Genomic DNA, 13,989 nt, shown 5'->3' with positions numbered 1-13,989 from the left:
CCTTTGGTTATATATATATGTATATTTACCATTGTGTGCCTACCTAGTTTCACTTGTGCCATAGAAGAAGTGCATTAAAAGTGAAAGACTAAGGACATTAACAAAAATGTCAATCTGAAAATGTTCTTCTCCTTAAAAGCGGTAAGAACACCAGCATAAATTGTCAGAATTAACTTTTTCAAAACTCTAATTAAAGGTTTATGGAAATCCTGAAAACATTTAAGATAACCAGCTGAATCTAGATATGAATACTGAGCTTCATGATATTTTAATTTTTCCTATTTGCATCCCCTCCCCTCCCCAGCACCATAGTAGTCTTGAAATCCAATAGCCTGCAATTATGGTAAAATCCAGCAGCCTAAGAACCACCAAAGGGAGGAGAATGGGGCAAAAACTCTTTCAAAGTCCCATTATCAGAGAATTGTCATTATTTGATCTGTTCGGTGGTTTCCTAGAAGAACCCACTAGCAAAGCTTTCTTTATTTAACCTAACATGAAGCTTAATTCCTGAAGAAGTGTGAAACAGTTGAGGAAAATAATAGGCTAACCAAAAGGCTTAAGGAAATCTTGGGAATAAGAGATCCGAAGTGTGTTTTGAAAAGCTCTGACATATTTCAGAGAATCTAGAAGGTCACAGACACGCACATAGGGCTATGTAAATGTTTAGGCCTATGAAAATGCCCTGGAAACAACTGAGAAAGCCCTAAGCTCTTACTTCTGGCTAACTTTGAGTTTCTGCAGAAGAAGGAGGTAAAGGCTAAATCATGGTTGTTAACTGCCTGGCAGAGTGTTGAAGGAGTGCAGTCTATCAAGCATACTAATATATAGACAATGGTAACCCCAAAAGGATAGAGATACATAGAATATTTGAAGAAATAATGGCTGAAAACATGTCCAAGAACTCTAAATAAGATGAATTCAGAGATCCTTGCTCAGACCCATAATAATTGATTGAGCTGTTGAAAACCTAAGACAGAAAAAATCTTAAAAGCATCAGACGAGAAGAAACTGATCATTTAAAGGGGGTGCTCGCTCAAAGAGAATAAAACTGATTTGCCATCAGATATCATGGAGACCAGAAGACAGAGGAATGGCATACTCAAAATGCTAAAAGAGAAAGACTGGAAACCAAAATCTATATCCAACCAAACTATTCTTCAAAATAAAAAAAGAAATTTAGATATTACCAGATGAACAAAAACTGAGAATTCAGTTTTTGACTTTTCCTATAAGAAACGCTAAATGAATCCTTCAGCTGATGTGAAGAAACACTAGAAAGTAACTTTAATTCACATAAATAAATGAAGATAACTGGTAAAAATAATTGCATAGGTAAATATAAGATAAGGTTAAATATATTTTTGTTTATAAAGGTTTTTTGTATTTGATTTAAAAAACTGCATAAATCAATAATTATAATTTTGTGTTGATGTGTATATCATGTGTAAAGAAGTTATTTGTATGACAATAGCACAAAGAAGGGTGATGAAATCTATGCAGGAACAATTTTTTGTATACTGGTTCAATCAATTTGATTGAAATAAACTAGATTGTTTCAAATTAAGGTCATTGCTATAACCCCTGGGGTAACCACTAGGAATATAAATTAGTAGTAAAGGAAACAAGGTGATTAAAATGATACACTTGAAAATATCTATTTAACATAAAGATGGAAATAATGAAAGAGATAGGAAACAAAAAATAAGGAAAATAAATACAAAATGGCAGATATAATTCCTACCTTACCTTATCAGTAATCCCATTTATACTAAATTCTCAAATTAAGAAGCAGAAATTAGCAAAATGGATCAAAAGAAACCATGATTCCACTACATGTTGTCTACAAGACATACACTTTACATCAAACACAAAAATAGGCTAAAAGTCAAAGGATGTAAAAAACAAACACCATGTAAACAGTAACCAAAAGAGAGCAGGAGTGGGGCTAGACTAATATCAGACAGAATGGACTTTAAGATAAACACGTTACTAGAAATTAGGAGCAATATTTTATAATGAGTCAATTCATGCAAAAATATACAATAATTATGTAAGCACCAAAAAAGTCCCAAAATACATGAGGTAGAAACATATAGAATTGAAGGGAGTGATAGAAATTTTGACAATAATTGGAGACTTCAATATCTCAGTTTAAACAATGGATAGAACCAGAAAGATGATCAACAAGAAAACAGAAGACCTGAACAACAATATAAATAAACTAAATACAAAGTCTCTATAGAGTACTCCGCCCAGCAATAGTAAAATAAATCCTCTTCTCAAGTGCTCCTGAATACTTCTCAAGATAGAATCTATATTAGGCCACAAAACAAGTTTCAATAAAGTTATAATGATTGAAATCACAATAAGTATGTTCTCCAAGTACAATGGAATCAGTAACAGAGGGAAACTTGGTAAATTCAATAGCATGTGGAAGTTAAACAACATACTCCTAAACAACAATAAGCCAAAGGAAAAAATCACAAGGGGAATTATAAAACACTTCAAGATGAATGTAAACAAAATAGCATGCCAAAATTCTGGGATGCAACTACAGTAGTGCTTAGAGGGAAATTTACAGCTGTAAATAAGTCAATTAAAGAAAGACATTTCTCTGAAGAATATATACAAATGGCCAATAAACCATGAAAAGATAGTCATCATCATCCATCATTAGGGAAATACAAATCAGAACCAAATGATATTATCACTTCATACCCACTAGGATAAATACATTTAAAAAAGACAATAGGTGTTGGAGAGAATGTGGAGAAACTGGAAAGCTCAGATACTTTGGGTAAGAACATAAAGTGGTGCAGCCAGTTTCGTGAACAGTTTGGCAGTTCCTCAATGGGCTAAATGTAGAGTTACTATATGATTCAGATTATTTTACTCCTAGCTGGGTATCTACCCAAGAGAAATGGAAATAAATGCCTATATGAAAACTTATACATACATGTTCATGTCAGTATTATTAATAATACTCAGGGTGGAAATGACTCAATGGCTGTCAATTAAGAAATAAAATATGATATATTGACAGAAGGGAAAGTCAGCCATATAAAGGGATAGAGTACTGGTTCATGCTCTACATAGATAAATCTTGAGAACATCCTAAATGCATAATACCAGACACAGAAAGCCATTCATTTTATGATTCCATTTGTATTAAATGTGCTGAATATGCAAATCCATAGAGACAAAAAGTAGATTAGTGGCTGCTAAGGGCTGGGAGGTAGGTGGAATGGAGACTGACTGCTAATGGGAATGAGATTTCTTTTTGGAGTGATGAAAATATTCTAAAATTACTGGTGTTGAATGCATAACTTTGAGAATATTCTAAAAGTCACTGACTTTAAAAGGATGCACTTGAAAAGCATAAATTTTTAGGGCATGTTAACAATATCTCAAAAAATAAAACATTAATTCTGGTTAGGAAAATTATAAAAGACTTCATTGTTAGGGCACATTCACAGTAGAGCTAGATCATGAGCACTCTGCAAGCAGGGAGACAGTGTTACGGCGTGGAAGAAGGGAACAGAGGCAGGAAAGCATTAAGCACAAGTCAGAAGTTAATGTTTCTATTTTGGGCTGCAAGGTGATATTGGGGAGTGAGGTTAGAATTGTTACTTGCAGCTAGGTTGGAGAGAAGCAACACTGAACCTCCATGCATGTTGCAGGCCAACTGTCTATGGCCCAAGCTTTAAAATGAAATTGTGGAGTACATAAAATATTCTCAGTGGTGGCCTCAAATTTTGCTTTCATTATTCTTTACTCTGTACATCTAGGATTGTGCTGTTGTGAGTTTTCCAGGCCGGAGAATAAAAGACTCCTAATCCAAATTTCTCTCAAATCATAAAATATAGACAGCCTCCGGGTTCTATATAATTATGAAGTTAGGTTTATATTTCAGTTTCCAAAATCGCTTTTCAGGGCTGAACTTAGGTAACACTAGTGATAATGTTTGAGCCACATTCCCAAACTCTGGAAGAAAGTCCACAGTTAACAGAAAAGTACATTTCCCCAAAGCAGTCCCAAGTCAAATTAATGACACCGCTTGGTTTCGAGTAGTTCAGAGAACCAAAATATTTGGCTGACTAAAAGCATAGGGTTTGCCTATACCCACTGCAAGAGAGAAATAGTAGTAAGGGAAGCCAAGAACCCAAGGTATATATTTGGGGAGTTTTGTTTTAGCTTCTGTTTGTCCATATGCAAACGAAGACCTAGATTTGAAATACCTTAATGTTCAACTTTCAAACTGGCAAACACACCTGTAAAATAGCTATTACACTGAAAAAAACAAACAAAATACCTCTGATGTCATTTAGTCCATTGTGCTTTTAGACAAAATGACACTTATGCATACTCATCAGTCTAAATTTAAGCATCTGTTTTAACCCACTCTTCATCTCTCCTTCCACCACCCCATCTTCTAGAAGTAGCGTCACACCCTGTCACCAACTTATTCTGTAATCTCTTAATATGGCCTCTGGAAGATTGTTTTAATTTATGGTGCATATCTCTAGAGGTTGTAAGACGGGGCCCACTTAAGTCTCGTTTCTCTCTTATTCCTTTATGGGGACTGATAAAAAGAACTAGAAGTCACTCCTTCCTCCATCCCTCATATTCTGTCGCAATCCCAACTCTTCATACGTGGGGCACTCAGAATATACAGTGGAGTTGGCCTCTTTTGTTATTTTTATCTATGCTTGGGTTACATGGGGAAATCCAAGTTAATGTGTCTATGTGCCTTTCAACTTATCCTCACTTATGGTGAGGGTATAATTTAAAAAATTTCTTTAAAATTTTACCTTCATCTCTCTTCCAGGATGCCTCACTTTCCAAATTCCAAGATGCCTCATTCTCCAGATGCATTCGTATTTATTCATTTCTTTCTCCAGCTCCCTCTCTCATTCTGTCCCTTTCAGACTACCATCTGGAAAAAAATAACATATGACAGATTTTCAGAAATAACTCAGTGGTCTGAAGGCTGTGCTGATGGTGTGTGAGGATAACCCTGTGTGACTAAAAACCTGTGCATCATGATGATGCTTTTCCTGGCATTTGCGTCTACTTTGGCTTCATAGATTAAGTTCTAATGAGACATTTCTCAGGTCTATGATCTGTACTTTGCCCCTTGACTGCCACCTTGGGACAGGGAGTAAGGGATGATTGATTCATACAGCAGTTCATATTATTATGGCTTATTGATCAGCTTTCCGCTAATGACTTAATATCTTAGCCCCATTGCGAATGCAACTTTCTCCCAGAAGTCATCTGATATTGAAACTTTGAAATATATATATATAAAATATGTATACAAATATAATGTTTATATAAAATATATATTTTTTAATTTTATCCTCTGAGTATTAACTGAGAATCTTCTGAACTTCTCTTATAAATACTCTTACCAGGTATTTATAACTGTAATAAAGTATGAATGTAATTTTTGGGAATCTATTACCACCTGTAAGTACCCTGAGGCCAAAATTAATGTCTAAATGAGACTTCCACCACCCCCCCCACCATGGTGGCAAATATGACATTTTGCAAATCACAGTTAATAAACATATTTGTTGATGGATAGGTATATAAGTTAAAGAAAAGGAGGGCAGAACAGGAATCAGTATACTAACAACTGATTCCACAATAGAGGAATAAGGATATAGGTACTGAGAGTAGAGTCTAGGGGAAGAAAGGTCCTTAGTACCAAAATCAAAATTTATGCCCAGAGGACTTGGTGTAGAGACCTGTGATACTTATGACTTAACTGAAAACAGGAGAAAGATAACTTTAGTCAACCACCTGGAGAATCCAGGTGCTTAGCTGGCCAGTCTTAGTGTTGAAGAGAAATGATTATCAAGCATTTATTACATGCAAGATACTATGATTAATGCCTGACCTCTTCCTCTCCTTTCCATTCACTCACTCTCATCTTAATTCTCTCATTTGTTTTTAGTAGAAAGGAAGTCTCATTCCTACTATAATAAACCAATACTAATCAGTATTGTTTTGGTCATCTGAAAGCTTTATAGAGTGATGTAAAAGGTTACCTGAGGTCATAATGTTTAATACTTGTGAGGGATAAAAAGTGGAGGAAATAGAATTGGGCAAATCTAACAAGTCTTGGACCACCCAATGGGAAGACAAAGAGCGAAGACACAGCAAAGAGGTAACCCACAGTGGGTAAAAATGGTCAAACTCTGATAACCCCATCATACTGAGTCATTGGCTGGGGATGCGGGTGAGGAACGTGGCATCAGTTGGAAGGATGGGGCAGATCCTGAAGGTCCTAAGATTTAGAGGGCATCAGCTCACTGTATTTCTTAGAGTTGAATAGCAAGTTCCTTAAGAGTGATCCCAATGGGATATGTCCCTGGCTGCCATACCCCATACATGAGATCTGAATTGATGTTTGTGGACCTTCTAATGACATCATGCTTTCCTGATTCTAGTGTACTGCCTCATAGATTCATAAATCATTGTAACTAGAAGTGAGCATGAAAAACATCTAATCCAATCATTTACAAAACACATTCCAGATAGTTCTAGATTTCCCCCAAAGATGTCTCTTGGTTCACTGTAGGAATCATAAAAGAAAGAGAGTAGCCAATTGTTGTAAACTTCCTCCCAAACATAGTGGCTTCACTTCCTTGTGCCAGAGATATGGGCTTCCATGTAGATTCAATTTAAAAAGTAGTCTCTAGTACTGATTAATTAAAAGTGTAAAAAATCATTGATATCTGGAAGTGAACATCAGGGGTTTATAACTTCAGAGATTAGTAGTTTTATAGTAGGTACCAGGAACTACACATAACCCAAAGCAAGTCTTGTCTATATCATAGTTGCACACCCGGGAATAGCCATAGAAGACTGTAGGAGATAGGTCAGAGTGGTGGGAGAAACTATAGGGAAAGGAGCAGGCCTTCTGAAAGGTCAGAAGGCTCTGCATAGCTTCAAGGGAGAATAGCTGAAGTCAGCTGTTCTCTAACCCTGAGGCAGAAAGCAAGGAGTAGGTACAAGGGAGTGTAGGGGAATTTATCTTAAACAGGCTTGTTTACTTATGTTGACCAGGAGCTGACCTTGAATCATTCATGCACCCTTGACATTCCCTGAAAGGGGCACGATAAATGTTACCCACAGATTGTGTTTGCTCTATGCTTTCGGCATTGTGCCTATGCTGAATAAAACCCAGCAGCTGTAGCTTCTCAGGGCTGCTGTTCTTTGGCCACTAGAGCCTGGCAGTCCCCTAGCTGCTCTTACACTGCATTCCTGTGTCTGAGTACTCCTTTCATCTGTCAGTCGGCCAGGGTCTGCGGGACAGACCTGGCAGAAGAGTTAACACCTAGAGACCAATGGGGGAGAGTCAGGTTGAGAAAGGGGATGAGATTTCCTCAAGGTTACAGAATAATTAGGGGCAGGAATAGGATACCAGTGGCCTATCCCTGTGTAGTCTCCTGAATCCCTGTGCAGTACTCTTCTCACTCTGCCATTATGCGCCTATGACTGAGCAGACCCGCACAAAACTGAAAGTACAACAGATGCTACTGAGAGAGAACTGTCAAAGATTATTAGTGTCCACGTTAAAAAATTAATATGTTGAAGGGATATCTGTACTCCCATGTTTATTTCAGCATTATTTACAATAGGTAAGATAGGAAAGCAATCTAAGGGTCCATCAATGAAAGAGAGTAAAGAAAATGTGATATTTATACATAATGGGATACTATGCATCCTTTAAAAAGAAGATTCTGTCACTCATGACAATATGAATGAAACTGGAGGACATTATGCCAAGTGAAATAAGCCAGGCACAGAAAGGCAAATACTGTATTATCTCACTTATATGTGAAACCTAAAAATGTCAATCTCATGGAAACAGAGTAGAAAGGTTACCAGAGGCTGAGGGGAAAGGAGATGAGGAAAAAGGGAGATGTTGATCCAAAGGTACCAAGTTTCAGTTAGACTAGAGTTTTAGTGATCTGTCATACTCCATGGTGACCACAGTTAATAATGCAACAGTGGCATTTGCAGCAACCTGGATGGAACTGGAGACCATTATTCTAAGTGAAGTAACTGAGAAATGGAAAACCAAACATCATATATTCTCATTGATAAGTGGGAGCTAAGCTATGAGGACACAAAGGCATAAGAATGATACAATGGACTTTGGGAACTTGGGGGAAGGGTGGGAGTGGGGGTGAGGGATAGAAGGCTACACATTGGGTATATTGTACTCTGCTCAGGTGATAGGTGCACCAAAATCTCAGAAATCACCACTAAAGAACTTACTAATGTAACCAAATACCACCTTTTCCCCAAAAACCTATTGAAATAAAGTTTACCATGAAAAAAATAGGCTTTTAATGTTCTCAATCACAAAACAATAACTTGCTGAGGTGATATGTTAATTAGCTTAATTGAATATTTCTATAATGTATACATAGATCAAAATATCACATTGTATTTCATAAGTATAGAGTTATTATTTGTCAATTAAAATTTAATCAAAAAATTCTCATCACATCACAGTCCCTGGAGTAGAATCATTTTTTACAGAAAACATTGTATTTGTGAGGTGCCACAATACAATGAACAAATGAAAGTTGAGCAGCTCTGATTACAATCAGGGGTGGGGGTTAGTCCAATTCAGAGATTTCCCACCCTATTTGGCCTTTCTTTCTCTTCTCCTCCCACATTATGGTCACCCCTGAACACCTCAGTAGAGCTCTTGGCCTCTAAGTGACATGATTTAATAAGGAGGAATGTGCCGAGACTCAGAACAGCACGGCCGCTTGCAGTGTTATAAGTGGATTAGTCATAAAATGAGCTGACTCATCATTGCAGCCCACAATAAGACACTGCCTTTGAAAGCCAACTCCTCTCCTTTAAAACCAGGCATTTTAGAAAGTTTTGGGCTTAGAAATTATTCTCTCCTGTGCTGTAAGTTTGAACCTGAAGGCAGTCACTGATTTGAAAGTATTCATGGGGTTCAGGTCAAGGTTAGGAAATTCATTTGGAAACATAAACTAATATGAAGGGAAGACTGCTATCACTCTGGAGCAGTTGATGCTGCAAATCAGTCACCTGACAAAGAAATTTACATCTGTCAACCGTCTGCCTTCGCCTAGGAGCAGGTAATGGGCTCTTGGCTCACTAAGGTGGCAAGAAGTACCACATTGTGGAATGAATTCAATTACCTGCTGAAATGTATATTTTGACTTCCCCAACTCTACTGTGGGGAATGAATTTAAATTCCTCTCTCTCAGCAAGGTGGACTGTTGACCATTCCAGAATGGGTATCCATTCAGAGAGTTGTAACACACAACCCTGGAAACTAGAAAAGCAGTTAGGAAGCCACAGTGAGGACCTTCCCCAGGGCTTCCATTGGTTGTGCTCTCCTCTACCTACATGACCACTCCTACCTGCTCTGAGCCCCAGGCTGTCTCAGTCTCACCAGTCACATCACTCCCATCAGCTGCTGCAGAGACACACTCAGGAAAATCTTATGGGGAGCTGCTCAGTCCCTTGAGGCAGAAAATATGATTAGATTTCCATGCCTTCCAAATGCAATACTGCATGCAGTTGGTCAAGCAAATCACTGAGCACTCTTAATCAGTCATTTCACGGGGAAGTTCCTGGGGCCTTGGGCACCGTCAGACTTCCAGGAAGGAGGTATAGGAAACACTCTTGGGAAAGCAGCCAAGGCTGTGTGGGCCCAGGCTCAGCTAGATGTGTGGTCAAGGATAAAGCAAGTACAATTTGAAAGGACTCACGGTTTACAAAGCACACATGTGCTCATTGTTTGAGGTTCTAAACAAATCTATGAGGTAAAGCTAAAAGGAGGTATTCTTCATTTTTTAGGTTTTATTTTAAAAAATTGAGTTCATATAAATAGTTGCTTAACCAAATTCCATGCAGTTATTGGCAAAGCTAAAACTCAAAGCAGGGTTTTGTGATTCCAAGTCCCATGTTGTTGGCATTTTCTTGCAAGATGCTAAACATGCACAATTATCAGTAATAGCAGCAGCTAACATTTCATGAAGTACTATATGCCAGGGCCCTGCACAATGCTTTTCCTGTGCTGTCTTTACAGACATCCTGTGAGATGGGTACTGACACATCCCTGTGAAGCACAGTGAAGCTGAGAGTGACTAATCTGCCGAAGGTTGCCTATCTCCAGGATGCAGCATTCTATGAGGCAAATTTGTCTTCACCTATTCCACTAAAACGTCCTTAACTTCAGAGAAATTGGGCTGATCCACATGTGCAGTTTCTCCCTTCTACCCCTAAACCTTACATAACTTTGGGAGAATCTCACATACCTTGCTTTCAGCAGCCCTAAAGAGGTACCTACTTACAAGGCTGGGGAGATGATAGAGGGTAACCCTGGAAATATGGTTATAATTATGCTTCAGTTAAAAAGTCAACAAGTGTTAGTAATAATGACAAGAATCCTTCTACATTAAAAAGAATGCTATTCTTTTCATCTTATTTCTTCCTCTGTTATGCCACCCCCGCCCCCAAATATCTACCTAGGTGATAATGTCACAAAGTTGGAGGGACACCAGGGTTATTGTGTTCTGTGTGTCTCTTTGATTTGTGTGATGCAGAGCTGAACCCTTCTGTTGCTTGAGAAGGCCCTTTAGTCCTAACATCTTGGAGAATGAGGCAGGAGAAGGCTAGGTAGAAAAAAAAAGAGAGAAGCAATTTCAGAAGAGGATAAGACAAAAGGCGAATGTTCAGTGTTCCTCTCTTGGCATTTTGAGTGACGTTGTGGTTGAAAGGACCTTGCAATTGTGATGGCTTGAACTGAATAAGTCATGAGAAGTGGACATCAGTCTAATCCTGTTTCTTTGCATTCTGGAAAGCAGAGTAAGAAGTAAACTGGGAAAACAATTGACACTTTTCATAAGTTTTCTTAATGAGACATTTCTTTACAGAGGTGCAAGAATAAACTTGAAAATAAAGCCTTCTTGCCCTCAGGTGTCCTTCCTTTGCTTTGCTTGTTACGTGTCCAAGCCTCATGCCTCCTTCAAGGTCTTCCAATGCCAAGAAAACCTTCCTTAACTCTTCTACCCACTCAGAAAACACCATAGCATTTATTGCCAGAACTCAAAACAAGTATTGATTATGTAGTTACACTGTTTTCTAATTACTTAGTCTGGTAGTCTCAACTAAACCTCAGGATACTTGAGGGCAATGATCATATTGTTGTCCTCTTCCCAATATATCTTATGCCATTTGCAACTTAGTGGGTCTGTACATGTAGCCAGTGATAAAGAAACCTAACTGCCTGTTAATAGTGATATGCAGGTAAAACTTTATCCCTCAGGAATACAAATTGTATAGTGCCTGTGTACAGAGCACATGTGTTTGTATTTGGGCTAATAACTCTTGGTGAGGGAAGAGAATTTCCAAGTTCACTATTAATAAAATAATTTTAATCTTCTCTAATGTTTTTAGAAATTTCTAAACCATAAGACTTCTAAATACTTGTACCATTCAATGATATTTGTGGATCACATTTTATTTTTTATACAGTCACACTTTAGACATATGGTGGGTTTGGTTCCAGACCACTGCAACAGAGTGAATATTGCAATAAAGTATGTCATACAATTTTTTTTTTGTTTCCCAGTGCATATAAATGTTATGCTTACACTATACTTCCTCTCCTTGTAAATTTCCATTAAAGCTCTTGGGTAACTAGGTGCATTGTCAATGATCAGTAATATTTTGAAAGGAATTTTTTTTTAGCAGTTCTCAACAATGAGCTTAAAATATTCAGTAAACCATGCTCTAAACGAATGTGCTGTCATGAAGGCTTTGTTTTATTTCTAGAGCACAAGCAGAGTAGATTTATTATAATTCTTTTTTCCCCCAACTGAGGAGTCTTGCTCTGTCACCCAGGCTTGAGTGCAGTGGTACAATCTTGGCTCCCTGCAACCTCTGCCTCCTGGGTTCAAGCCATCCTCCTGCCCCAGCTCCTGAGTAGCTGGGATCACAGGCATGTGCCACCACACCTGGCTAATTTTTGTATTTTTGGTAGAGACAGGGTTTCACCATGTTGGCCAGGCTGGTCTTGAATTCCTGACTTTGCGATTTGCACACCTCGGCCTCCCAAAGTGCTGAACCACTGCACTCAGCAGATTTAGTATAATTCTTAAGGATCTTAGGATTTTTTGGATGCTAAAGGAGCATCGGCCTCAACTTCAAGTAACCAGTTGCATTTGCCTTTACAAGAGACTCAGCCTGTCATTTGAAGCCAGGCATTGACTTCTCCTCTATAGTTATGAAAGTCCTAGATGGCATCTTCTTCCAATAGAAGGATGTTTCCTCACCATGTAAAATCTGTTGTTTCATGTAACCACCTTCATCTATTATTTTAGCTAGATCTTCCAGGGAACTTGCTGCAGCTTCTACAGGAGCACTTGCTGTTTCACAGTGTGCTTTTCAGTTCTGGAGATGGCTTCTTTTATAAAATCTCACAAACTCATCTCTGCTAGGTTCCAATTCTTCTGCAGCTTCTTCACCTCTCTCAGTCTTTACAGAATTGGTCAGAGTTAGGTCCTTTCTACGGATTAGGCTTTAGCTTAAGGGAATGTTGTGGCTGGTTTGATCTTCTATACAGACCACTCAAACTTTCTCCATGTTAGCAACAAGGCTGTTCACTTTGTTATCATTTGTGTGTTCACTGGAGTAGTACTTTAAATTTTCTTCAATAACTTTTCCTTTGTATTAACAACTTGGCTGTTTGGCACAAGAGGCCAAGCTGTGGCCTGTCTCAGCTTTTGACATGCCCTCTTCATTAAGCTTAATCATTTTTAGCTTTGGATTTAAAGTGAGTGACATGTGACTTTCCCTTTCACTTAAACACTTAGAGGCCATTGTGGCGTTGTTAATTGGCCTGACTTCAATACTCTTGTCTCAGGGAATAGGGAGGCCCGAGGAGAAGGGAGAGAGAGAGGTTGGGGAAAGGCCAACCTATAGAGCGGTTAGAACACACAGTTTATTGTCTTCTATAGTCACAGTTTGTAGTGTCCCAAAACAATGATTAACATTAAAGATCACTGATCACAGGTCACCATAACAGATATAATTTAAAATGTTGTGAGAATTACCAAAATATGACACAGAGACACAAAGTGAGCATACGCTGGTGGAAAAACTGGCACCAGTAAACTTGTTGAAAGCAAGGTTGTCACAAAACTTCAATTTGTGAAAAATGCCGTATCCATAAAGCCCAATGAAACAAAGTGCAATTAAGGCAAGGTTTGCCTGTACTTAGGGAGCTTGCCTGAGCAAATGCCATATCCTAGTCCAAGTAGCTCCAATGAAAGCAGAAGTCCCTCATTAAACAAAATGGAAAGCTAGCTTAAAATACATTTTTGAATATTAAATCAACCACAAGCAATATATCGTGGGTTAATTTGTGTCTACCACTGGAGGAGAAGCGTCATTGCTAGATTAAACAAGTATTTTAAATTTCTCAATGCAGAAGCCATTAAGAAAAATAGGACAATACATCAGATTCACAAAATGGCACAAGAGAGAACACAAGAAGGCTACACTTTGATATGTTTCTGTCATTCAGAATAAAGCCTTAGTGGTATAGCATAGAAGATCCATTCGAGAGCTTGAAGTTGAGCTAGCTCAATCCCCTCAGCTAACAGGTGAGGAAACTGAACCTTAGAAGTGCTAAATTATGCATGTAGAGTTCCACAGCTGAGTGGTCAGGCAACTTGGTTCTAGTCTCAATTCTGCCTCGGATACGATATAAGCAACTTAAGAATATAAAAATGACACATTTGAAGGTAAAGTGGAATAGTCCAGGAAAACTTACATAATACTTTACTGACTTTATTCACTATTTCTCTTCAAGATAGGTGTGAGGATATCTAACTTTTTAACTTTGGAAATTCTACTGCCCAGAATATTAAAGCACTAAATTATCTGAGAGCTGCAAACCAAAGAAGGCTTATC

General features: G+C 38.1%; 1 long non-coding RNA gene across 2 annotated transcripts in view; it reads right to left on the bottom strand.

Moving 5' to 3' along the window:
* LOC108532089 (uncharacterized) overlaps positions 1-9,554 on the bottom strand; it is a 65,215-nt gene extending 55,661 nt beyond the window's left edge. For both annotated transcript variants that reach the window (XR_001886351.1, XR_001886350.1), the window contains exons 1-2: positions 9,429-9,554; positions 4,812-4,936 (exon numbers count right to left, since the gene is read on the bottom strand). This is a non-coding gene — a long non-coding RNA (uncharacterized LOC108532089). The remainder of the gene's footprint in view (positions 1-4,811; positions 4,937-9,428) is intronic.
* Positions 9,555-13,989: the final 4,435 nt, after the last annotated feature.

Source organism: Rhinopithecus bieti, unplaced genomic scaffold, assembly GCF_001698545.2.
Source record: "Rhinopithecus bieti isolate Rb0 unplaced genomic scaffold, ASM169854v2 scaffold_7673, whole genome shotgun sequence".
NCBI lineage: Eukaryota > Metazoa > Chordata > Mammalia > Primates > Cercopithecidae > Rhinopithecus > Rhinopithecus bieti.
Note: the sequence above shows the minus strand (reverse complement) of the source record. Positions and strands in the feature narration are given on the sequence as shown.